This window comes from Euprymna scolopes, chromosome 36 (assembly GCF_053919585.1).
Source record: "Euprymna scolopes isolate OS-2025 chromosome 36, ASM5391958v1, whole genome shotgun sequence".
NCBI classification, from domain to species: domain Eukaryota; kingdom Metazoa; phylum Mollusca; class Cephalopoda; order Sepiida; family Sepiolidae; genus Euprymna; species Euprymna scolopes.
In genome coordinates, this window is record NC_136517.1 from 37,563,950 (window position 1) to 37,591,502 (window position 27,553).

The following is a 27,553-nucleotide window of genomic DNA, read 5'->3' on the forward strand; positions in this document are numbered from 1 at the left end:
ATACAGAAAAAAAAAATTAGAGGTGTATGGATATTTCGGCATATAAGGCGACCATCAGATGAAATGATGTACAAAATTGGAGCTAATTTTAATAAATTTATCATATATCGATTGTAAAGATGACTGCTAAATAACAAAATCCTGTTTGTTTAGTCTAAGCTAGAGCAACACCGGATATCTTATGAAATATTGTTTGTAAAGATGTTTATTTTAACTTATACGCCAAAATATACGGTGTATATATGCCCCAAACATCTAGCCTTGATGGAGGGGAGGCTAAAACCTTCTGCTATAGTTAAAATGTTTTGAGATAACAGTTAGGGGAGACTTGATTCTAAATATTTTTCATATGTTAAATCTCCCCTCTTTGGTTTTCATACATAAAGTCAATTTCACGTTGTATAAGGATCATTTGATACCGGAGATATTCATAATCGTAATCTTTTTCAAAAAGAGGAGAGATATGAGAAATATTTGGAATCAAGTCTCCCTTGCTGTTATTTCAGACCATTTAAACCATAGCAGGAAGTTTTAGTTTCCTCTCCATAAATGCCAGAGGTTTTGGGGAAATATCAGATATTTTGTAATTAATATGCAAAACTAGAAATAAATAACTATGATTGAAAAAGTTTATGGCTGTAAAAAAGTGACAAAAATAGGTTCTGGATAATGGATTTATCCCCTTAATGTGCGACCGTAAGGGCAAACATCACAGTGCATTACACAAGTCAGGTCATTACCTTTCCAACAAGCCTTCATTTGCTAAATTCTGAACTCAAACCCTAACGTGAATTCCGCGTGATCAACGCACCGTTCCGACACTTGAAAAAACTACCGTAAAAACAACAAACGGACTTCTACTTATTCTCTTCCCCAACAACAACATGGCAAAAAAAAAGACATACTGACGATGAAGTGTATCTTCGAAATATATTTATAAATTTCAATATAAATTTCAATATAAATAAATGTCTGTTTATTTTGTAATAATGCGTTTTTTCGGCTGCAAACGTATCTCATACGTATTTCATTGTATATATATATATATATATATATATATATATATATATATATATATATATATATATATATATATATATACTAGACTACCCGTGACCCGTTGGGTCAGTATGTTATATTAGCTATGGAATTCATTTATGAGCGTGACACTTGTGATGTAAAGAAAATAGATTTTTTTTTTGACATAACAGAAACATTTCTATGAAAGTATATGAAAAATCACGGACGGATCACTCAAACATGAAAAGAAAAAATCCTCCCTATTTGTGTAAAGTTACCTATTTTTTTCGAATAATCGCTGAAAAATCGAAAATTAAACACGATTTTCCTACAAATCGAACCCCGACGAAACTCATTTAGCAGCAAAAACGCACATGGACTTTCCGATGAGAAATATAAGAATGGAAAACCCATATTGGAATTCTTCAAACAAGTTATAGAAACTTAAAATCTAAAAAAAAAATAATAATTAATAAAACCTGAAGCAAAAAAAAAAAAAAAATGAAACCTAAATAAATAAAATAAAATAAACTAATATTGAAACAGATTAGTAAATGTGTCAACAAATTCACCGTTCTCACAAAACTATTTTGTATCTAGAAATGTAAACAAAAAATAAAAAAAAGGAAGGAAAAGGGACAGATAGAGAGTAGTAGTAGTAGTAGTAGTAGTAGTAGTAGCCTTGGCTTTACTACAATTGTTCTTATGTTTGTCAACGGGTTAAAGTTGTTTAGTTGTAAGGAAATAGCGACAGTATAGTTGTAATAAAGAATAGTTGCAAAACACCCCCACTCTTCCCATGCTAAATAATAATTTCGAAATAATAACGTTAATATTTCAGTGCGCAGGTCAAAATCTGCAAAAGAAGCGATTTGTGTTTATTTGTTTACGTTGTTATAGGTTAATGTTTATGCGCGCATGCGCAACCGGATGTCGTAAACCGGAAAGTGGGTTACATCAATCGTTACAAGGTCATTTGAGTTTTATAATTATATAGATAGATATAGGGATTAAATAAAATAATTATAAATTTATTAATAAATTTATTAATTAAATAATTAAAACACTTGTTAAATTGAAAGAAAGGCGGCACCAGTTCTCCCATGATATCCGTATTTCATGTTCTCTCTATATCTCAATATTTCCGCCATGTCTGCATAGCAAGAAGCGGGAAAGAATGCTCGCTGTTCTTAGCACCGCCAAAAATGGACGCGTCTTTTGCGTAAGAAATGTCAAATAACTACTTAGGGTTTTTTTTTTCTTAATTCTTTAGACACGTCCTTCAAAGAGCTGCCACACCCACCACAATTCCAGCGACTCCTTTCACCCGAAAGATTCCGGTTATTTCTTTCGCTTTAATCCATACATTAAAAGCAGATTTTCGCAGTTCCCATCCCGTAACTATACCAAATTAAGTGGCACCCTACAGTGTAAGAAATGTCTGAAGGTACCAGCTTTCTGGAGACAAAGGATTCTGTCTTTTGTATCGAACATTCCAACTTATAATCAAAGAAAGAAGTACGGCAAAAAAAAAAAAAAAAAAAATGCGCTAATGCCAGCAACTGAGACAAAGTTCCTTCAATAATATCAAACATCATACATGTAACGAGATCACCTTGAGGTGATCAAAAAAGTAGGCCAGTGAATACAAATAAGTATTATAATCTAGATGACAACATAAAGTAGGCCAAGTGTGTGTGTGACGTCACGCTTGGAACGCAACTGTGATTGTTTTGATAGTTCAAAAGACTAAAAATACATTGTAAACATTTGATATCTTTTTTTTTTTTTTACATAAACGGCACCACTTATCAAGGCCGATAGGCCACTCAAGGATAAGGGTTAAAGAGTGTAGAGTAGTCAAAAGGACAATATAGTAATCGATAGTAATGGAAGTTCGGTAAATTTGTTAACTTAAGTGGAACGGCTCATCAGAAACTTGTTCACGTTGGACTTGAAGACAACCATATTATAGAAAGCTGGAAAGCAGGGAAACGGAAGACAATTCCACAGGCGTGCAGTTCTAAGAAAGGAGCTTTGATCATGGAATCTATGTTTAGGTTTAGGTACAGATAAAGAGTGGGGAAAATTATTGATAATGTTTTCAGCTAGTCTAGTGTTTCTTGTGAAAGTTTGGCGAGGGGGGACCATAAATTGAAGCTCAGTCGAACACTTTCCATGAAAATAACGATAAAGCAGAGACAAACTCGCAACATCTCTTCTGTGAGACAGAGGTTGTTTTTTTTTATTTTGAAGTATGCTGAATAAGGAATGTAATGTGTTGGGACAATTAATCGGAATTAGAATCGGGAATCGGAAAAAAATGGAACTTGCGGGTGTATCGGAATCGGAAAAATTTGTGACTATTTTCCAATGCCAAAAACGATTCCTTTGTTTAAACCAAAATCTTCTACTGCTGGTAACAATAATAAAATAATAAATATTTATTGATTCTAAACAATCAGCAAAACTAAAATCTATAGATCATCCCTCACAAATGTGTTTTCACGTTTGAAAAAAATATTCACATTTAACTTTTTTTTTTTTATAGTAATCGGAAAAAAAACAACAACTTTATAGTGAAATATTTAGAGATTTATAAAAAATCAGATTCGGAATCGGTAAGTGTATCGGAATCGGGAATTTAGTACAGAGTCGGTAATTGTATCAATCGGGAAAAATATTGGAATTGTCCTGTCACTAGTTAATATATAGTTGTGGCGAACTACTTTTGTTAGCTACGAATGAAGTGTTACATCTCATGCTATAATATCAATCTCATCTGTCTGTTTAAATGTATGCATGTATGTATGTATACATGCATGTATGTATGTATGCATGTATGTATATATGACATGCATATATGTATGTATGTATGCATGTATGTATGTATGTATGTATGTATGTATGTATGTATGTATGTCTAAAACTTTCGACAGAGGCGACGGATTTTCACGAGATCGATATCGTTTTGAAGCTCGACCCTTCAGACGACAAATATCGAGAATTTGGCTAAAAATATAAATTCCTTCACTCTAAATTGGGCAGTTTTCTACAGGGAGCGGTCGCTTTTATCGCCGATATTTTCAAAAGTCATCCCCCCTTTTGAGTTTTTGATTGACTAGCCTTAATTCAAACCTTCACCTCCTCCGTCATTTTTTTCACGTTCTTTTCCTCCTTCGCGGTACGGGTTCGAGCCTGCCTACCGGCCCACTACAACTTTTATTTTTTGCTCAACACACACCTCCGAACACCCAGGTAACGCAATAAATACCGAAAGACAAAGCCGTATGCCGGGAGTCGATATCCGGTGGACCAACCAAGGTTGTGCGTTCAACCGACGAACAACTCTCACTTTTGGTTGTTCTTGTCAATAGATGTTGTTACTCTATTCCCGTGTTCTGTTTTCTTTGTGAACTCTTAAACAAGATTATAACATATATTAAAAAACAAACAAGAAAAAAAAATTGCAGACGTAACCAATCAAGAGAAGATCTGAGAAAAAAAAACACACACACACACAAAAAAAAACGGACTCAATGATCAAAATAAGCAGACGTTCCGCGTTTTGCTATTATTTTGCTGGAGTTAGAAAGTTGGATGTAAGTTAGAAAGTTGGATGTAAGTTAGAAAGTTGGATGTAACAGGGTGTGCAAAAACGGAATGTCCATATTAGCGCCGATACGTATGTTAAGGACAGAATTTCCAACTATCAACAAGATGGTAGTTTGATTCTTGGCTTAGAATGGGTGCTAGTCTAGCTCCACTGAAAAGCGGAACAGTCTTTGTGTGGATGACTATATATATATATATATATATATATATATATATATATATATATATATATATATATATATATATATATATATAGGATTGATATGTATGTATGCATGTATATAAATCTTTAATATATAAGACCGAGGTTAAAAGACAAATTTTTCGTCTGAAAAAAATCTTAGTTGTTAAGAACTACAGATCGAAACATTGTCATGTTATTGTAGAGAAGCTTGTACATGTCTAGATGAATAAACATTGATTAATATATATATATATATATATATATATATATATATATATATATATATATATATATGCGTGCGTGTGTGTGTGTGTGTGTGTAAAAACCCCTTGTATAATTTGGATTTTTCGGGCTACTGTTCTCATAATGTTTCCGTCAATGTAACGACCTTGTAACGATACAATGATCTTCCTCAAGTGTATCTTGTCAAAATCAGGAATCGTCGTTCTAACTTAAGAATCCGAAAAAGGCCGGATGCCACATCGGCCGAAATGTTGTTAAAGTGCCATTCAAAATAAGAACAGTAGTCCAAATATTCTAAATTATCAATCCTTATCTCAAATATTTGAAAACAAATTTCTTCATTTCTGCTGCAACAAATCTCGCATTTGAGAACCAAAGTTAAAGGCAGGTGGGGGTGACAATATGAGACTACTACTACTACTACTACTACTACTACTACTACTAGTGGATTCGGCTTGGTACCAATAAAGAACACAGGAATTACGTTACATAAAAAGACACCCACACATGAATGCCCTGTGGCACACATTTTGAACAGATAACTCTGTATAAACTGACAGGCGTGACAGAGTTATTACGTTTCTAAATTTTCGAGATGAGGATTGATTATTCGTATTATTTGGATTCTTCGGACCACTGTCTTCATCTTGAGCGTTATTCTCACAAGGTTTCTAGCGACACAATTTATACACGCACACACACACACACACACACACACACACACACACACACACACACACACACACATATATATATAAGAGCAAATAGTTAATAAAACATGTTAAAACACTTTAAAAAAGTATTAAAACATATTTAATCTAAAAAGGAAACACTTAATTAGTGGATACTTTTGTTTTACCATCTTGGATCATTTTGGTAAATTTAATTGTAATTTTTATTATATATATATATATATATATATATATATATATATATATATATATATATATATATATATATATATATATATACTAGCAAAAGTACCCGTTGTTGACTGGGTTCAACAACAGCCTACAGAAAATGGACTCTGATTTACGAAAGTATGATGGTTTATGAAAAGGAAGGGGTGTAAAGAGATAACTTCGAATTTGGGGGTATCAAAACCAAAGCAAAATATGGTGAAAGTAAAAATTAAATGGATAAACCCCATAATTTATTATACCATACCTGTTCACACTGAAACACTTATCACAATATTTTGTGGATCTATATAAAAAACCTTGGTAAACTTTGTGACATATTTCCATTCTATGGAGGTCAGGTGCGAACAAACATCCCATAATATTATTATACCATATTTCTTCAAACTGAAACATAATTATCAAAATATACTTACGCAGATAGATATGAAAAGTCTTTATTAAAGTTTGTGCCTATTTCCATTCTATGAAGGCCAGGTGCAAACGCAGACCCCACGATTTTATTATACTATCCCTATTTAAGTTAAAACATACTTATCAAAGTATTATTATGTACATCTATATCAAAACACTTGTAAACATTTTTTTTTATTTTTACATTTTTTATTTCCATACTCTGTGGCGTGAACGCAGACCCCACAATTTTAATGAACCAACGTTCTGCCAGATCAAACATACCCATTCATGTGTCTCGAAACATCTTCTATCATTATATGTAATCAGTTTTTTAAAATAGTCAACCATATAGGAGCCTATTCGTGACCAGACACACACACACACACACACACACACACACACACACACACAGACATTCAGCTTTATATATATATATATATATATATATATATATATATATATATATATATATATATATATATATAGCCTTTGAGATTTGAAAAGAAAATCACTCGACCGCCGGTCGAGTGTGCGGGAAAATTTACTCGCCCCAAAATATTTTTACTCGTCCGAATTTACGTCTTTGTTTCAGTCAATAATAGTAAATAATTTTACAATTCAATTATATTTTTCTTCTTAATAAAAATGTCAACAAACTATTCTTCCGATACCCAAATTATGTCGTAAAATTTCATACAAAAATTAAAATAAACCGTGCGTGTTGAAAAAAAAAAGAGTTACGAAATCTCCGCGTATTCACGATTGTGAACTGAAATCTCTTGGTACGAGATCTCCGTTGCCCGAAATCTCCGATATTAAAAAAAAGAAGAAGAAAATACCATTTAGCTGAAATGAACTTAGAAAATCGACATGGTTTACTATCTTTTTAAAATTTAAACGGTCAATTTTTCTTTGTAATTTATGGAAAAAAAAACAAACTTTGATATAGAACAGAAATTGGTCTCTTTTGTTTCTCTTAAAACAAAGAATTCACCTCGGAACAACATTCTAAAATTTAGAATATTATTTTTTAAATTGGGTATCGATGATTTTTTGAAAGTTGCGCAAAAAAGAGCATGCACATATTTGAATTTATATAATTGAGAAAAATATGATTACTTACTTGTATAATTTAATATTCGGTGCGAGCTTGACGGAACGATGCGTTTTTTTCCTCTTTCAAATGTTTGTATTTATTTTTGTAAGCATGAAGTGTATATAGTTGTAGCGTTGAAGAACTTTCTCTCCAAATGAATTTCAAAATCAGAGAGCTAAATGATGGCGACATTTTGACTACACGCCGAATGTGTAAATTTGACCTCTTGTTGACCTTTAGCGTGACCACTCTTTTTTCAATACTCCAACGGTCTCACAGCAAGAGATGAAAGAATTCACAAATGATGAGGCATAGGCCATTCTAAGGCACCGCATATTTGAGGGTCGTAAAATAAATGAGTTTTCCCCGTTTCTTTATTTAAGGAAATTTTATCGACTGGTAGGCGAGTGATTTATGACTTTTAGTCACCCCAAGAAATTTTCAATCGACTGTGGCGACCGGTCGTGTAAAGTGTCAAAGGGTGTGTATATATATATATATATATATATATATATATATATATATATATATACATATATATATATACATATATATACATATATATATATATATATATATATAACTCAATCACCATTCAATTTTTTCTTTTTTTTTCATCTTCTTCACTCATTCTCCCAAAATTAGCCCCGCCTTGACAGTCGTTTTAAATTCATTTTTTCTACGCACATCTTATCTTCCTTTTAATAATATTTTTTTTCCTTTTTCTATTCCCCATTTGTGAATTATTCCACGGATTTCTGCCTTTTGGATTACTTTGAACCATCTTCCAATTACGCGATTCCCTTGCATTTTACTTGTGGAAATGGAAACTTAACCAACTTTTTTTTAGATTTTGATTTTTGGATTTTACCGTTATTGGATATTTTACCCGTCACCAGACTATCTATTCACGTGAAATCATCTTTTTCTTCACCATATTAACCTCTGCTTCACTATTTATTACCAAGTAAGGTCTATGACTTTCTTGCAGTTTCATCAAATATTTTTGCAAGCAAAATCCGATCCCGCATTTTGCTAAATCATACCCTCTGATGAAAAGGAAAGTATTTCTTCGAAACTCCGCGGATTAAGGACTATCAACTTATTTAGTGTTTCCTTTTGAAACGCTGGAACATATGAATAAAAACTAAGTGTTGGTTTTCAGAGCTTAATTATAATATTTAAAGTTTTTATTTCTCGTACTTAAAACTTTCCTTGTACACACACACACACACACACACAAACACACACACACACACACACATATATATTCTTCTTTTGACAAAGGGATGTTATCCCGAAATATCAAAGACATTAACTATCCCGGTCCCAAATTAACTGATTTTATATGTGATGTTAGATAAGACTTTGAAAAATAAATAGACGTACGGTATTTTACTATTTTACAAGATTTCCACCTGTGTGTCTATTTATCTTCATTTTCCACACCACTTCTCTCTCTCTCTTATATATATATATATATATATATATATATATATATATATATATATATATATATATATATATATATATACTAGCTGGTTGTCCGGTATGGCATTGTCGTAAAATGCGCTTAAATATGATATTTTGTTAATGCAGGTTTCGTATTTATTATTATACTAGCGGGGGTACCCGACGTTGCCCGGGTGTTTGGAGGTGTGTGTGGTTTTGAGTAAATCAAAACTCCGGGGTGGAGGGTTAACATAAATTTTTTTTTTGGGTAGGTAAGTATTAGGATCGAACCCGAACCCTTGAAGCAGAGTTGGAAATTAAAGTGTGAAAAAAAGTGCGACGTTAACCATTGGGCCACCGCGAAGTACTGGCGGATATGCGTTTGAATTTATTTAACTATTTAGAATTGGCAGGTGCACTTTCCAATGACTTAATGAGGTCAACTTTGACTGCTGGGAAGTATTTCATCTACTGCGGGAATGTTTTTTTATTTTTATTTTCCAAGATACAAGATACTTGGGGGGGGGAACAGCCCCTCATAAAAAGGTGATTGTCCAAATTGAATAGCAATTGTCTGATATAAGGAAAATATTTCCACATTGATCAAATCTGATTGCTTTCGAATATTTCCGGCGATCGCGACCGGAAAAATACCACCAGAATTAGTGCCGCTTTTATTATACGAAAAAGCCTAATCCACATGCGGCGAGCGAAAAATGCTGAATATTTTTCTTTTCGAAATCGAGCAAATTTAATAGACAGGCGACCTCCATTGTTAACTCGTAGATATTATGATTTATATGTGATATAAAAAGTTTTAAGTAGTTGTGAGCCGACCGACCGTTTTTCGGAAAAAAGCCTTTTACAGACATATACAAAAAGCGAACATACATGCATACATACCTACATACATACATCCATACACACATTTTCGCTTTTATATTTATAGATTATATTGAACTCAATATATAAAATTGATTTAAAAAGTAAAAAAAAACAACAACAAAAAAAAAACACTCGTGCGCCACCACTGAGAATCGAAGACAAGAAGTTTAGCTTACGATGTACTTTTTCCTTTGAGGTCAATGCCCCTGAGCTATGAAGACATGTTTGCTGCAAGGCTAAAAATTAAAACAATGAACAAATAGCTATTACGTTACGCATGCATGTTCGTAATGTCGTCTGTCGACCTTCATCTGGCAAATTCAATTTCTTTAATCTTCACACATTCGCACTGATTTTAAACACCACTTCTCTCACTTATATATATATATATATATATATATATGTATATATATATACATATATATATACATATATGTATATATATATATATATATGTATATATATACATATATATACATATATATATATATATATATATATATATATATATATATATATATATATATATATATATATATATACTAGCTGGTTGTCCGGTATGGCATGGTCGTAAAATGCGCAAATGGCTAAAACCCAAATATCAAGTTTCACATTATAACGGCTCGAATACCCTATATATTAAGTTTCATGTCTGTAGACCAAAAACCGACAGAGGAGTTTGGTAGACAACATTTTATTAAACAAATATGTATACGCATACATAAATATATATAGAAAGAGGTTTGTGTTTACTATAAGCTTTTTACGCAAATATTACGCAAGTATATATCATGTAGAATATCTGCATGAATATAATTACACGTAATTGTTAACTTAAGACGATCATCCCATCTGAAAAAAGTAATACGGAATTAATTAAAATAAATGTTTAAAAGAATATGCAAATTAGCTAGATCTTTTGCAGAAGAATGAAATTCCACGAGCCTTACATAACAATGTTGTATTTTCTTTTTAAATAAATAAAAAAGAGTTTTTTTATATGAATATCAATACACCCCCTCCAATTTATAGAAGTATATATATATATATATATATATATATATATATATATATATATATATATATATATATATATATATATATATGTGTGTGTGTGTGTGTGTTCTGCGCATATGTTGGCGTAGGATTGCATGTGTGCGTAGTATGTGGTCGCGTTTGTGTAAAAATCGCAAACGTATGCGTCAAGAAGAAAATGGTTTATTACGAAGTGCACATATTTGATGTCGATGGCGAATTTTATAGCCGATCAGATTTCGCTAGATATGCATACTACATAATCCACCCGGGCGAACCACACCCACTCGGAATAACGAACCACACACGGCGGCACGCGGACGGCCTGTTTGACGCCTACGCGCCTTGGTGCACACACACACATATTGCGGACGGACGCACACGCACGTCAAACACCGTTTCCTAACACGCGTTTAATCTAATTATCTTAATTGTCTATCTATTTCCTATTCCCTTTCTTCATCTCACGCCCGTTCTCTCTCTCTATCTGTCTCTTTTTCTCTCTTTCTTTCTTTTTTTCTTTCTTTCTCTCTCTCTCTCTTTGTATATATATATATATATATATGTATATATATATATATATATATATATATATATATATAAATGTTTAAAAGAATATATATATATAACATGAACAGACTTTCTTCTCTAGAAGTGTCCGTCTGTAGAACACAATACCGTGAGGCTGCTTCCGAGATGAATATAACATAATCGTTTTCAAGTCTAATGTAAATAATGTCTCGGTGAGCTGCCTTCTTAAATAATTATGACTCATTCAAGTTTCAGCAATAATGATCATTTCTCTCAATCTATCTAACGCTTACCTGAAGTGGCATTCGGGCTTTAATACACGGCGAAACTTAAGTAAAAAGGTTTCATAAATTGTTTAAGAGATCCAGTTCTTGATGTACTATTTCGGCCTCACTTAGGCAAAGAATTGATAATATAATGTATAAATTGAATAATAATAAAAAAAATTCTTAATGCTACAATATTTTAAGTTATGAATTTATTATATCTTTTACTAGGATATCTTGTTCTTTTCTTTTCCAGTTTTAACAACTAGTCCTTTACTTTTACATGTTTAAGCTTACCATATAACGTTTAATGCTCACATTTTTCTATTGTAATCCATGATTTTCCAGGCTTCCAATAAATTCCCTTGTTCTTTGTTTAATTTCAGTCTTATTTTTTTTCACCCCATAAACATAATATTCACATACGTAATAACAATGTACGGCACTCGTCTGCTTTCAATAACATACCCCAGTTATCTCCTTTTCATTCTTTCAATTCTCTCTGTTTCACTTGTTACTTCTGGTTTGATTTGGTAGCAACAGTAATCGGTGAAGCGACGTGGTTGTTATGGTAACAAGTCATAAACACGTCGCTCACCTTACGTTTTTTTTTTACGATTTTGAACACCAGTAAATTCATTATAACTTTTGTTTTACTGAACGAGAACTGAAATTTTTTTTCCCAATATAGCTGAGACAGTGATCTAAAAACTGAAATAATTGTTTGAAATTTGATCGATAAATGAGTGAACGGTGAAGCTTTAAAACAGTTCTAAATGACTATAACAGCTACTTAACCATATATTTAAGTACTACCGTGTTTGAATGATATATATATATATATATATATATATATATATATATATATATATATATATATATATTCTTCTTTACTCTTTTTGCTCACTTATATTTTCTTTACTTCTTTCTTTCTTTATGTCTTCCTTTCCTCATTATTACTTTTCCATTTCTTCCTTTCTTTCTATCTTTCTTCTTTTTGTGCACCACCCTTTTCTTTCTTCGCCCTATTCGTTTACGTTGTTCTTTTCTGTTTTATTTCTTCTTTAATGCATCCTTCCGTTCCTTTTATTCCTTTATCTTTTCTTTTCTCAATAATTTCCTTCTCCCTTTCCTTCTTTCTTCTTTTCTTTCTTTTCCTAGCTTGTTATTGGTTCGGTAGATCAGTTCTATTTCCGTCTTGACCAAAGCTTCGCTTTTATTTACAGAAGGTCCCGGCACCTGTTCTTTCATTCAGACTTCGCTCCCCCAAGAGACTCATGTCGTGGCGCACTCGGTCTACTTGACTACAGCAGTAATTATCCCCAAGTCACGCTTTTCAATGACCCTCAGAATAACATATAAGGGATATTAAGAAAATATCTATCTATCTATCTATCTATCTATCTATCTATCTATCTATCTATCTATCTTCCTAGGTGTGTGTGTATACTTAGATTATATATATATATAATTTATATTTATATTTAATTTATATATGTATTTTATTAACTATTTGCCATTATATATATATATATATATATATATATATATATATATATATATATATATATATATATAAGAGCAAATAGTTAATAAAATATGTTAAAAAACACTTTGAGAAAAAGGTAAAAAACATATTTAATTTGAAAAGGAAACACTTAATAAGTGGATAGTCCTTAATCTGCGGAGTTTCGAATAAATACTTTTCTTTCTCATCAAAGAATTATCAAAATGCGGTATCGGATTTTGCATAGAAAAGTATTTGATGAAACTGTAAGTAAGTCAAAGATCTTACTTGATATCAACAAGAGAAGCATAGGGAATATCGCGAAGAAAAAGAGTCTGGTGAAAGGTAAAGTATCCAATGACGGTAAGATCGAAAAATGTAAATCCAAGAAAGTTAGTTAATTTTTCATTCGCACAAGTAAAATCCAAGGAAATCGCGTAATTGGAAGATGGCCCAAAATAATCCAAAAGGCGGAAATCCATGGAATAATTCACAAATATGTATAAGGAAAAGGGGAAAAAATTCCAATAATATTAATAAAAAAAAAAGATATGTGTTTAACACAGTTGCCGAGACAAAGTGTAATTAAAAAATCAATGAAAAAGAAGAGAAATAAAGATTAAATTAGCCCCAAAAATCCCTTTCCCAACTAGCAATAATAATAATAATAATAATAATAATAATAATAGTATTTCTCCTAACAGCCATCCTAACACTAACAACACTCATTATTCCCTCCAAAACAGTTGTCGTACTATCATTGTCCGACTCTTTGTTGAACACAATGAACAAAATTCAAACTATTTAACTAATACAAATCAGCAAATTAATATTAATATCAGACCTCCAGCTTTTAATAAAGTACATACATAGATCGGCGCTACTTCAACATTAATTAAGAAAAGAATATCAAACCACATTTCTTCTTTTAACAACCATAATTCTAATAATAACCAAGTAACTTCTCTAACCACTTTAATTAAAAAACTTAACTCTAATAATACCCTCTTCTCAATAAAATGGACTATCATAAAAAAGTTAAGTCTTATACTCAAGACTCTAACTCATGTTGCCTCTGCACAACCGAAGCTATAACTATAATTACTTTCCCTCAAAGTAACAATATAATAAATTATAAAAACGAACTGATCTCATTCTGTAAACATAAGTCCAAATTTAATTATGGTAATTGTGAAATTACATAGCTATTTCTTTAACCGTTCAGATATATTTAATTTTTTTTAACATTATCGTTTTTTTTTCTACATACCTCCTTAATACTTTATAACTTAATAATCCTTTATTTTAATTCTTTATTTCTTCTTTGCTTGACCGGTTTTTTATCTGCAATTTCCGTTTTAGTCTTTAAATATTCCTATACATCTTTATATCCTGTATGTATATTTATATTTTACTATATGCATTTACTTACATACTTACTTGCTTTATATGAAATTTGCAGATACCGGCCATCCTCTCCCCTTTAAAATATTGTTTAATTTTATATATATATATATATATTTATTTATTCATTAATCTATTCATTTATTTGGGTTGAGAATACAGAAGTATCATATATAGCAAATATAAAAATATCTATAATCTCAGATGGGAGAACTGTAATTATCTCCCCTTTGTAATATAAATAAAACATACATTTTGTTAAAAGAAAAAATCCTGTAAGTAATTAACAACCAAACCTATATATATATATATATATATATATATATATATATATATATATATATAAGTATTTACTTCAAAAGTGCTCAATAGGTAATTACTATATATATATATATATATATAAATATATATATATATATATATATATATATATATATATATGTATATATATTAGTGATGGAACTATTCCAATATTTTTCCAGATTCTTATACAATTACCAATTCCTTGCTAATTTTCCGATTCCGATACAATTACCGATTTTGATTTCGATTCTTTATAAATCTCTAAATATTCAGCAACATAGTTGTTATTTATTCCCTCCCAATTTCATTAAAAAATATGCACAGATATTTTCTCAAACGTAAAAATACATTTGTGGGGAACGATTGATATATACTGGTAGTTTATCAATAAATAAATATTTATTATTTTGTCATTACTGCCAGCCGTGGAAAATTTTGTTTTAAAAAATCAAATAAAAAACACAATTAAAAGAATCGTGTTTGGCCTTGGAAAATAGGCACGAATTTTTCTGATTCGATATCGATTCCGATACCGATAAATGTTCCTAATTTTCCGATTCTGATTCCCGTTGTTCAGTATATGTTATAGCTATAGTAAGTATAGAGAATCTATATATCTATAAAAATGAACGTGTCTGTGTGTGTATGTGTGTCTGTGCATTTCCCTACGCAATAACTCTCTCAATCTACAGACACGACATTTGATATACAGGGTACTGAGATTTGGGGAAATGGATGTGATCGGGTTTCGGGCAGAAATTTAGCGATTAAGGGGTCAAAGTTCAACGATTTGACCTTTGAGAACTCTACCAAACTCCTCCGACAATTTTGGGTCTACACACTTGGAATTTTAGATATAGGGTCCTTGGAAATGGATCTAACTTAATAATGTGATTTGAGCCCAAAACAATAAATTTTAAGGGGTCATAATATAGGTCAAAGTTTTTAAAAAATTGACCGTTTTTATTTTGCTCAGCATATACCTCCAGACACCCGGGCAACGCCGGCCACCTTTGCTAGTAAATATATATATATATATATATATATATATATATATATATATATATATATATATATATATACTCGGTTTTTTTATATTCAAAAGTAATGGACTAATGAATTCAACGAGGTTGTTAGATAGTGCTCAATAAAAAGAGCTGATAATACTTGTTTATTGTTATATAAACATGCTCACATCCCGCTGCTACAAATAGCCACTTGTTTCAATCAAACAACAGATATCATCAAGCAGCGACTTGACTATTCAAAAGTTCAATGAATAAGCTTATAGCAGCGGGATGTGAGCATGTTTATATAACAATAAACAAGTATATATATATATATATATATATATATATATATATATATATATATATATATATATATATATATATATAAAGTGAAAGTGTCTGTGTGTGTCTGTCTGTCTGTGTACATTTCCCTACGCAATAACTCTCTCAATTTTTCGTCTACAGACTCAAAATTTAATATACAGCTTACTGAGATTTGGGAAAATCGATGTGATCCGTTTTTGGCCAGAAATTTGGCGATTAAAGGGTCAAAGTTCAACAATTTGACCTTTGAGAACTCTACCAATTCCTCCGACAATTTTAGGTCTACACACTTGACATTTTAGATATAGGCGTGTTGGACATGGATCTAATTTAATAATTTCGTTTGAGCCCAAAACAATAAATTTTAAGGGGTCATAATAGGGGTCAAAGTTTAAAAAAATTGACCGCTTTTAAAAAAAAAATTATTTGCGCAACATACACCTCCAAATACCCGGGCAACGCCTGGCACCCATGCTAGTTAATGTATAAAAGTGCAAGTGATTATACAAAATTAATGCATAAACGCACAAAAATTTAATACACGAGCGCGAAAACAAACATGGCGACCAGTGAAAACAATACGAAATATATTGAATAATGTAGGTCTTAACATCATGGCCCTTGGATTAAATGAAAAATCCTTCATCTAAGAGGGGTACACCCCTCTTATATGAAGGATTTTTCATTAAATCCAAGAAAAAAGTAGAAAGAAGTCGAAAAGAAAAAAATACAAGGAGGCGGTATGTAGTGTACAGGTCCACTTTTTTTTGTGAGTTAATAGCCTTAAAAATATTGGGAAGTAATAATTAATTAGGTAAATTTTAACGATGAGACTTTTTCAAAGAAAATCTTAAAAATAAAGTCCCCTCATACGTTTTTAAGTGTTTTTACGTATTTTGAAAATGTTTCAAATTCATGACCTCATCCCACCTGGTTCCTTCTTTTTGCCTTTCCCTTCCTCTGCCATTAAATTTGGACAAATTCTAACGATTACATGTCTCATTTACCGCTACGTGGCCAAGAAATGGGTTCTCATTTTACGTTAAATTTATATAGGAAAGTTATCCCCCACTTTAAAATGTTATTATTTTTAAAAAACATTCCTGCTTTTATATTACATTTAAATAGATAGATAGATAGAGAGAGAGAGAGAGAGAGAGAGAGAGAGAGAGAGAAAGAGAGAGAAAGAGAAAGAGAGAGATATGTAAATAATCGACTTTAGTAGTATCTTGATCAGGCAAAAAGTTTTTCTTTTTTTCAGTTTATTTACAAATGAAATATTTTTATTTTTATTTATATTAACTTTTGACTGAATGGAAGATTGTTTACTTGCACACACACGCACGCACACACACACACAGACACACACTTTATGTGTTTCGGAGTGTTCTTAGATAGGTTCTGTATCTTTTGTATCGATAAAAATCGAGAATCAATAATCGAAAAAATCTGATTAAAGCAGGAACAGCCCGATTTTAACGAAAGTTAACACCCTTATACAGCCTAACATCACAGATGGTTTAAGAAGTTTTATAACTGAGCTAGAAAAAGGGAACAGCGTATAAAATCAACAGTAGGTTCTTTGATAAGACAGAGCCACGTTCGAAATGAATGTTTATGCTTAGAGCACAAATGAACCATGATACTTGACTTGTGCATTTTAAACTTAAGTCAAGCCATTATGTAGATTACAATGTATTGTGGACTAAGTAACTGCAGGGAAATTCACTGATTTTGATGACAATTAAAGTATGTGAAGTGTTGAACATTCGTTCATCTTCATTCAATCTCCGCAATGTCGAGTCTCTCTGCTAATATATAGGATTCTACAGACAGCCTAAAGAATCCTAGAGTGGATGAAACGCGGATTATTCAGTGTAGCTTAATCGCCATATATATTTTATAACTTACTCCCTCTCTCTCTCTCTCTCTCTCTCTCTCTCTCTCTCTCTCTATATATATATATATATATATATATATATATATATATATATATATAAATAAGTAGTTAATAAAACATGTTAAAAAACACTTTTAAAAAGAGGTAAAAACATATTTTATTTTACAAAGGGAGCACAAAATAAGTGGATAGTCCTTAATCCGCGGAGTTTCGAAGAAATAAATTCCTTTTCATAAGAGGGTAGGATTTAGCTAAATGCAGGATCGGATTTTGCTTGCAAAAGTATTTAATGAAACTACAAATAAGTCATAGATCTTACTTTTATATATATCATAGATCTTACTTATATATATATATATCATAGATCTTACTTTATATATATATATATATATATATATATATATATCTGTAGGTCAGAGATGTCTCTGTAAACACGCGCATATATGCACATATTAGTATATGTACGAATATATGCGTATACATTCACACGTGTATATATATATATTTATATATATGCATATGTATGTATCTATATATATGAACATATATATATGTATCTCTCTTCTTTCCTCTCTCTCTCTCTCTCTCTCTCTCTCTCTCTGTGCTTAGGTAAACGCCCTTAATCTCTCACGATGAAAAAAACCCTCTTCGCTAGTCAAACGATTTTACGGGTTTTCAATACAAAACAAATATATTAAACAAACAGGTCGGGTCAAAGACAGGGTGAGAAAAAATTACACAGACACCAAAGTCCATCTATCAAATTGCTACTGAGCAAGATAGACAAATATTGTTGTAGAGGAAACGGTTTTGACATGGTCGTAGTCTCGATGGAGAATTAATAGCCTGACGAGCAAAGAAAATTACACCCTTTTTCTTATATATATATATATATATATATATATATATATATATATATATATATATATATATATATATATATATATATTTACGCATATTTATGTTTGTTTATTTATGTGTAGCTTTTTAAGTATGTCAGTATCTATCTATCTATCTATCTATCTATCTACCAGTCTGTGTATCCCTTTCCTCCTGCCATGCATATGATTAATTTATCTCTCTATTTTTATATTTATACTAGCAGTTTAGCCTGGCTTTGCTCGGACCCTATGTATATATACATTAAAACGTTTGACTAATGTCAAAGAAACCTATATCTAAAAGTTCAAGTGTTTAGACCCAAAATTGGCGTAGGAGTTTGGTAGCGTATGCAAAGGTCAACTCTGTCAACTATGACCTCTCGACAGCTAAATTTTCGCCCCAAAACTGATAAAAAATATTGCTGCATGTCTGAATACCCTTTATGTAAAATTTCAAATGTTTAGACACAAAATTGGCTGAATAGTTTGCAAGAAACCGTAAAGCTCAAATCTTTTGAACTCTGATCCCGTGGCAGCCAAATGTTGGGCCAAAAACCGATTAAAAAGCTTGCCCTATATTTGAATACACTTTTTGTAAAATTTAAAATGTTTAGACAAATAATTGGATGAGTAATTTGGTAGAGACCGCGGAGGTCATTGTTTTAAACGTTGGTCCCAATTTTGACCCTTTGATATTTATTGTTTTGAACGCAAATAAAATTAAAGCGTAGATACATGTCCAAGTAACCTACATCTAAAAGTTCAAGTGTTTAGACCCAAAACTGGCGGAGAAGTTCGGTAGAGTTTTCAAGGGTCAATTCGTTAAACTTCCGCCTTTGACAGCAAAATTTCTGTCCGAAAACCGATTAAAAATATTTTGCCAAATCTAAATACCCTTTATGTCTAAATCCTGAGACTGGAAACTGAAAATTGAGAGAGTAGTTTGGTAGGAAAATGTACACACACAGACGCGCGCGCGCGCACACACACACACACACACACACAGAAAATTTCACTTTTATAGATATACTAGCAGTTCAGCCCGGCTTTGCTCGGGACCTATATATTGTTCATAAATTTTATGTGCATATGTATATATATATATTAAAAAGTTTGATTCATGTCCAGATAACCTACATTTAAAATTTCAAGTGTTTAGACCCAAAATTGCCGGAGGAGTTTGGTAGAGTCTGCAAAGGTAAACTCTTTCAACTTTGACCTCTTGGCAGCGAAATTTTCACTCAAAAAATGATTAAAATCTTGCGACATGTCTGAATACTTTTTATGTAAAATTTCAAATGTTTAGATCCAGAATTGACTGAGTAGTTTGCAAGAGACCGCAAAGGTAAAATCTGGTCAACTTTGACCCTTTGGCAGCCAAATTTTGGGCCAAAACCCGATTAAAAAGCTTGCACTATATATCAATACACTTTTTGTAAAATTTCAAATGTTTATACCAAAAATTGGCTAAGTAATTTGTAGAGACCGAAAAGTTAAAATTAAAAAAAACAAACTTTAACACCAATTTTGACCCTCTTAACATTTATTGTTTTGGGCTCAAATCAAATTACAAAGTTTCATCCATGTCCAAGTAAACTATATCTAAAATTTCAAATTGGCGGAGGAGTTCGGTAGAGTTTTCAAGGGTCAATTCGTTGAAGTTTGATTCATTGACAGCAAAATTTCTGGCCAAACCCAAATTCAAAAGATTTCCCCAAATCTTAATACCCCTTATGTCAAATCTCGAGTATGTAGACTGAAAATTGAGAGAGTAGTTTGATAGAGAAATGTACACACACAGACACGCACACACAGACAGAAAATTTCCTTTTTATCGATATATAGATAAATAATTCGGTATATTCTCACATATTTATATATATTCGATCAATCTGTTTAAACACTCTATTCATTTATATCTATTTTTCATGTCTATCTTCATGTTTAGCTTTTTAAGTGTTTTAATATCCATGTGTTCATCAATTCATTCATTTATCTATCTCCCTATCTATGGATGTATGTATAACATACATGATGATTGCAAAGTCTTGTCAGACGAGTGCCACTCCCTCAGGCATTTAAAATCCATGAGCCCAAATGCCTGAGGGAGTATCTATACAAAGATGATGTTACAGAGTCTTAGCTATGTACGACAGCTAAGTCTCTCTCTCGATTCAAAATGCTGAGATCCAGCAACAAGCAAGAGCAAGATAGCCAGCAACAAATTAAACTGCAGACCAGCTTAATGCGGGTACTGGTCTCCCGCTTTGTTTTTTAAATCAGAGATTTGCTTCTCCTAGAAAGGTTGCCTTCACCACGGTTTACGGGAGTCCTCTCCACCTCAATACACACACACACACGCACGCACACACACACACATACACACACACACACACACAAATATACACTGTGCTAAGTGGCCGTTGACCAAGAAAAAGAGTTCATTCGCCCTACATACATACACACATACATACATACATACATACATACATACATACATACATACATACAATAACAGGCCATCGCCATTCAATATTTTAAGTTATAAAGCTTAACCATATTACTTTCCATGCTCGCATTTTCTATTGCAATTGGGAATTCAAAATAACAGACTATCGTCATTCAATGTTCCACAGCGACCATGCACAGTGTGTGTGATATGTTGTAAGGTATGCAGCTCTACATCTGGACTGAGAATATACATGGTTATGCACAAAGACAATATTCGTCATCCGGATCCAATCAACCCCGTTGAGACATTGAACTTGGTGTGTCATGTATGTCATCGTTCCAGTAAGTCAGCTTCAGGCCTTAAAAGTCACCTGAGGACATCTGAGAGTATGCTTAATGCAGTACATGAATCTTGAGACGGCAATCATCTGTGAAGATGTTGCAATCATGTATGTATGTATGTATGTATGTATGTATGTATGTATGTATGTATGTATGTATGGGGTGGAGAGAGCTCCCGTAAGCCGTGGTGAAGGCAACCTTTCTAGGAGAAGCAAATCTCTAATTTAAAAAACCATAAAGCGGGAGATCAGTACCCGTATTAAGCTGGCCTGCAGTTTAACTTGTTGTTGGCTATCTTGCTCTTGCTTGTTGCTGGATCTCAACATTTTGAACCGAGAGAGAGACTTAGCTGTCGTACAAAGCTAAGACTCTGTAACATCATCTGTGTATAGATACTCCCTCACGCATTTGTCTATTAAAATGGTCCTGTGGCGATGGAAGTCATTTTTGGGCTCGTATCTGAGGAAGTGGCACTCGTCTGACAAGACGTTGCAATCATCATGTATGTATGTATGTATGTATCTATCTATCTATCTATCTATCTATTTACGAATCTATTAATTTATCTATATATCTAACTAGCTAGATAGCTACATAGATAGAGAGCTAGTTAGATATAGTTAGCTCCTTTAGGACTTCTATTCCAGTCATCTATCTATCTATCTATCTATCTATCTATCTATCTATCTATCTATCTATCTATCTATCTATCTATCTACTTACCTACTTAATTTCATTCTTTCGTGCCAGTGATTAATAATTAAAGCACACAATAAAAAAACAAAAACAAAAACAAAATGACAATATTAAAGATATAACAATAAAATGCGTAAAAATTAGATATAGCAAAAATAACAAAAAATACAACAACCGGAAATAGTAATTACCAAATTTTTAAAAATAAGAAAAGTTAATGACGAATAGAAAAGTTGTAACTGTATAACTCGTGCACTGTGTTTACTACAAAATAAATGTCTGATCAAAAGTATTTTTGACAAATCTATAATATTTGTCAAATCAAACCCAAACTAGATATTACGATCTTTTGTTGGGAGCAATCCTGTCATTTGCTAACGAAAACTAGGGGGAAATAACAATGGATGGGATTCATTAACTAGCTATAGTAAACATCACGTGTATATATGAAAACACCCAGCAATACGAATTCCATGCATTCTACTCTGACGATTCCCTACGAGGACGAAACCTTGAAGCCTTTGTGTGGCTTAATTGCTATAAGCATATTTTTATAACTTTCTCTTTTTCTCTTAATATATCTGTTATAGTCTCTGTCTGTCTGTCTGTCTGTCTCTCTTATATATATATATATATATATATATATATATATATATATATATATATATATATATATATATATTATACTAGCATATATACTAGCATAGAGGCCTAGTGTTGCTCGGGATGAATGAGAATCTATGGATGTTTCACATTTACAATACTTTATTGTCATATGCCCGTAGGTTAATTCCGATAAAACACCTACATAAGAACACTCACAAACACAGAAAGTTCACTTGTGCGAAATTTAATAAATACAGACCCATCTGTTTCGGAGTCCACAGGGAACTCTCTCGCACACAGACATGCAGACAAAGTGCCATATATATATATATATATATATATATATATATATATATATATATATATATATAAACTGCGTCAGTCGCTTTATTGCAGATTAGTAAAATATCAACATTTCACTAAATATATGTCACAAAAAATAAAAAAAATGTATAATAAAATGACTGCTTTAAGGTTAGTTATTTCCCAAAATTTTATTCAAATTCATGCGATATGACATTTCATTCTTTATCAAGGAATTTCCACTGTCCATGGTTTTATTGCAGGATTCTTAAATTGTTGTATTAGGGCAAAATACAATGCCTAGTCATGAAAACTTTACTTTCTATTATATTTTTCTATTAAAGAATAATAAACAAAAGCACATCCGAGGTGCTAAGCCTCAAATGAATGAATTATTTATCGCCATATCCACCAGTTTTGTCCACCGAAGAAGTTTGATCTGAAAATGGGTTCTGGTTCTGGCGACATCAACTACTTTCCTCCACAAGGCATCCTTTGAAGTTAATTGCTCTCCTCCCTCATACACACCTCTTTCTAATATTGACTAGAAATGTTCAATGAGGTTAAGATCCGGAGAACTCGTTGGCCAGCTCATGAGGGTTTCTCTAAAAGAAAGCCCATAGATTCCAGGAAGGCTGCAGTCACCCTACCAGAATGAAATGGTGCATTATCATGCATAAAAATCATCTGAAAGCGACGTGACAATGGTAGGTCATCAATCAATTTTTAGCCCTTTAGCAGCTCTTTTTTTCGGATAAAAACTGATAAAAAGTTTTCCACATGTCTGAATCCCCTATAAACGAAATTTAAAGTCTGTACGTCAAAAATTCGTTGAGTATATAGGTTGACAATTTCCCCAGCGACGTACATATTCCCAACCACGCCGACAAGCATCAACACGGCGCGTGTTCACTGTTGACGTTCCTAGATGCCGGAAAAGCTTCTACTCTAATAGTTTCTTCCCTCAGACTGGTAGATTTTGAAGTTCCCTCCCTGTTTTCTGCTCCACTGACTATACTAATCTGCAGAAGTTTAAATGTAATATGAACATACATCTCGCTGCTGAACTCCCCATAGTCCCTAGTGAGACCGACTCCAAATATTAACTCTTTACTTTCTAAATGGCTATATGCCTTGTTTCAGGCGAAAAAGAGTAAAAACAGAGAAAATAAGAAGTGTTCTTTTGAAGAAAATTTAAATGAAATTTTAATTAAGATTTAAATTTGAAAATTAAGCAAAATACCGTTATAATCCTTGTCATTAAATTTTTTTCAGATGAAATATCTTTAACGCTGAAAGTTGTTTCTTATAAATAAAAGTTACCCTCTTTTTACCAGTGTCGTTCCAAAAGTAGGGTCTCCTATTTAAAACTCAAAGACGTAAACATTGAAGAGCTACGAAAACGGGAGTGATACCATTAAAACTAGCGGCCTTTTGTGCTCCAAAGTTTATTTTTCTACATAGTCACCACGATTCTCAATGCACTTTTGCAAGTGATTGGGTGGTGGTTGTGCATGGACGTCCGGTGTGCGCTTTGTCATTGACATCTTTTTCATCACTCGGAAACTGATGAACCCATCTGCTAACTGTCGAGAGCATCGACTATGTAAACGTTCAACAGGCGTCGGTAAATGTTGATCGATTCAATTTTTCTGTATGGAGGAATTCAATGACACACCACTGTTCTGATGCACAGACATAACAAGAGCTGTTTTCTTAGATTCTCACACCGCCAATATTTACAACAGAGAGATGGAAGGTTCCACAGATGAGTATATATATATATATATATATATATATATATATATATATATATATATATATAACTACTTCATTTACTCACATACATTTAATATACGAAAGTATAGATTTATGCGTAAACTTTAAGTATTTACTTCAAAAGTGCTCAATACATAGGTAGAGCTAGTTAGTAATTTATAAAATATATATGGCGATTAAGCTACACTGAATATTCTGCGTTTCATCCACTATAGGATTCGTCAGGCTTATGCGCATGAGCCTGACGAATCCTATAGTGGATGAAACGCAGAATATTCAGTGTAGCTTAATCGCCATATATATTTTATAAATTACTATATATATATATATATATGTATATATATATATATATATATATATATATATATATATATATACTAGACTGCCTAGCTAGTTATGTAATAATAATTATACATAATTAATGTATAGAGGTGCAAGTGAGTATACAGATTTAATGTATAAATGCACAAAAATTGAATGCACACGCGCGCGAAAAAAAACAAACAAACGTGGCGACCAGTGAAAACAATACGCAATTTCGCGAGTGCGCAAAACTGAATGCATGCGCATACGAAAACAAACTTGCGACCAGCAAAAACAATACGAAATACATTGGATAATAAAGTCTTAACATCATTACCCTTAGATAAAATGAAAAATCCTTTATATAAGAGGGGTATAATCCGTTGAAAAAAATTGAAACAAAAAAGAAAAGAACAATACAGGGAGTGGGTGCGCATTGTACATTTCAACCCTAGTTGTGTGTGTGTGTGTGCGCGCGCGTGTGTGTGTGTGTGTCTGTGTGTGTGTGTTAACAGCCTTAAAAATATCAGTAAATAATAATTAACTGATTAAGTAATATTTAACGGTGAGACCTTTTCAAAGCAAATCTTAAAAAAATGAAAAATCTCCCTCACACACGTTTTGAAGTGTTTCTACGTATTTTAAAGATATTTGGAACTTATAACCCCTCTCCACCCCATTTCCCCTTTTTGTCCCCACCCCCGCCACAAAATTTGAAAAAAATGCTAACGATTACATGTCTCTCTACAATCGTCAAGAAGTGGAGTGTCATTTTACGGTAAATTTATACAGGAAAATGATCCCCCGCGCTAAAATGTTAACTTTTAATTATTAAAAAAAAAATCCTTCTTTAAAGGCCGTTGAAACATATTAGCAAAAAAAAAAAAAGATTTTTATTTCTTTTTAGGAGGTAAACTACGCTGGGTTGAGTCGCAAAAAATCCATTTTTTTTAAATATGTAAATTGATCAAGTAGTTTTGTTATTAGAAAAACATATTTGCTTTGTTTTTTGTTTGAAAACAATTCCAACTTAGTATATATATATATATATATATATATATATATATATATATATATATATATATATATATATATATATATATATATATATATATATATATATCAAAAGTACCCGTCGTTGACTGGGTTCAAAAACAGCCTACAGAAAATGGACTCTGATTTATAAAAGTATGATAGGCTATGAAAAGGAAGGGTTGTAAAGAGATAGCTTCGAATTCGGGGGTATCCAAACCAAAGCAAAATATGATGAAAGTAAAAATAAAATAGATAAACCTCATAATTTATTATACCATACCTGTTCACACTGAAACACTTATCACAATATTCTGTGGATCTATATTAAAAAACCTTGTTAAACTTTGTGACATATTTCCATTCTATGGAGGCCAGGCGCGAACGCAAACCCCACAATTTTATTATACCATCCCTATTTAAGTTAAAACATACTTATCAAAGTATTCTTAAATTTTTATTTCCATACTTTGTGGACCAGGCGCGAACGCAGACCCACAACTTTAATGAACCATCGTTCTGCAGGATCAAACATACCCATTCCTGTGTCTCGATGCATCTTCTATCATTATATGTAATCAGTTTTTTAAAATAGTCAACCATATAGGAGCCTATTCGTGACCACACACACACACACACACACACACACACACACACACACACACACACACACACACACATTCAGCCTTATATATATATTTATGTTTAAATCATTTTTTTTTTAACTCAACGGGGTTAAATTACATTTATTAGTAAGGAAAACACGTTAAAATAAGTTAAAACACAAAAAATATTGTTTACCTTGTCTATGCTTTGAATAGCAGCAGTGGCTTCAAATATCAGGTAAGCAGACGAATATTTTAAATTGGAAGTCCTCAACCGAATGGACGATTTAAACGTCTAAGGAAGCAAGTACGCAAGCAAGCTGATCTGAGTTTTATAATTATTATAGATATATAAAAGTGAATAATGGTATGTTTAATCCAAATGAAGAGATCTTTATTAATATTTTCTTATCAAACTTCAAAACAATTTCTTATTAAACTTTGAACTTTATTAATGTTTTCTT